A 2422-nucleotide genomic window follows, 5' to 3' on the forward strand; every position below is an offset into this window, starting at 1 on the left:
ATATATATATATATATATATATATATATATATATATATATATACATATATACAGAGATAGGGAGAGGGAGAAAGAAAATGCAGGAAGTTGGCGTAGTTGAATAAATATATATGTATTGAATTGAATAATATATAAACGCATAAATAGGCGTCAACACGCACGCTTGCACACATGCACACACACGCGCGCACATGCACACACACAAATCCGCGCGCGCGCGCACTTCAGTCACATTTGTGCTCTTTTAGTTCTAATAACGGAATAGTCTCACAATTTTGTTGTTGATTTCTTTTTTTCTTTAGTTTGTTTGTGAATGCCATTTTATTCCATATTTCGAAGAAAACAGACGATCAATTGATAGATGCCAACACAAGATAGGATCGACTATAATTTCCACTAATGGCTGACAAATGCTATGCTATAACGTTACACCTGTAACGGGGCGTGTTTCTCCATCTCAGACATGCCCAAAACATATGAAAAATACGTAATTATCAAATGAATGTCTCTCACATATCGTCTCTCACACACACACACACATCCCTATGCATAGAGTCACGAAATGTTTGTTTGTTGAGGGCGTATCGATTTCATTTGGGGAGATCGATTGAAAAGATATTAGCTTTAGGGAAGAGAAATGGGAAATAATAAAAGAAAAACGGTCATACGACACCGCTGCTATTGTTGTTATTGGTGGGGTGGCGATGATGATGGTGGTGGTATCCTTGTTAACACTTAAAGAATCATATAATTCGTAGTAAAATTTTACGATTGTAAAATACATCCCAGCCCCCTCCATTACCACTTCAGCCTAATTAAGAAGTAAAACATTTCAATCAACGAGTCTTGTTTTCTTTTCAACTAATTAAAATAAAAATTCTGATTTTCCATTGGCCCTTTTCTTATGTCGTCCCTTAGACTTTTCGAGTTATTCAGAAATATCTGATAAGAAATCTCTGAAGCTTCCTATGTTGATTATTTTAATCCTTTCTGCTATAGGCACAAAGCCTGAAATATGGGGGGGCAGTCGATTAGATCAACTCTAGTACGTAACTGGTACTTAATTTATTGATCCCGAAAGGATGAAAGGCAAAGTCGACCTCGGCGGAATTTGGTCATGGTGATTTTAATGGTCATTTTAGTGCTGCGTAAATTCTAACTGGAAGCTACATAGAGATTGCAAATAGCTTACGACCTTATTATAGCCCCTTAACTATTTGTAGGGGCGCCGTCGTGAAGTAAGGCATGTTTTGAAGATTTCAGATCTAACGGAGTGCATCCCTCTCCAAATCTGTCCACAGTCAATTTATTCCAAAAAGACAGAGAGGCTGGAGTGACAGACATACTGACAGACTGAAAGAAAAGAACAGAAAGGAAAGAACCGATCCAGGTACAGGACCGGTCCTGTATTTATCGAGTCCGAAAGGCAAACTTGACTTCAGCAGGATTTGAACTCGGAACGTAAAGAGTCGAAAGCATTACAGCATAACAATTCATCCAACGCTTTATCGACTCTAGCAAGTGGCCGCCTAAATTGCTTCCTCCATGTCATGTTATGCATAACTGCCTAGATCAACCATTTCCTGTTTGTGGACCCCTTCGGTTCCTCTTTTACTTGGATACACCTTCCAAACCATTCGATGGTTCAAACAATTCTATTATATCTTTATAGTTAAATATTATTAATCTTCTGTGGATCCCTAAGGGCCATGCGGATTATCTTATTTCTGATTAGTTAAACAGCTAATTAAAATTGCCCCGAATAAAACGACACAACTCTATAGTTACATGTTTTCGCCAAGGACACGGCAGACGAGTGAGGAATACGAAGTGAAAAACAAAACTTTTAATCTAAGCCGACTGTGACTCTACCGGAATAGATTTATCAAGGCCAACAGAGTTGTTGCTTCTTGTTTGTTTCTTGTGTTCGTTTGTTTTCTTGGGGGTTTTTTTCTTGTCTTAGCAAGACGCCCATATATAGAGCAACATTGTACATAACAACTTTGTCGCCTTGGCAACGAAAGACATCTCCAAAAGAGACATGCTTTTCCTATTAGCATCAGCGATGGCCATGTAAAACACAGGGTACATTGGTTAGCTAGACATCCGTCCGCTTATGACTAACACCTGTTTCTAATGAAATTCTGTGGGGTGGGTCACGGTGAAGAAGCAATACGGGCAACTATATAAAAACATCTTAATCATATTAAAACAATAATTCTGTGTGTTCGACTGAAAAATATTTACGAGTTAGTTTTTGCAATGGTTCTGTTAATTATATTTGCGCCTCGACGTAGGCATGTGTCTGTATATGCAAGTGTGTTTATAATATGCACATATATACATGTATGTGTGTTTTGTGTATGTGTGTGTCCGTGTGTGTGTGTGTGTGTGTGTGTGTGTGTGTGTGTGTGTGTGTGTG

This window comes from Octopus bimaculoides, chromosome 8, assembly GCF_001194135.2.
Source record: "Octopus bimaculoides isolate UCB-OBI-ISO-001 chromosome 8, ASM119413v2, whole genome shotgun sequence".
Taxonomy (NCBI): domain Eukaryota; kingdom Metazoa; phylum Mollusca; class Cephalopoda; order Octopoda; family Octopodidae; genus Octopus; species Octopus bimaculoides.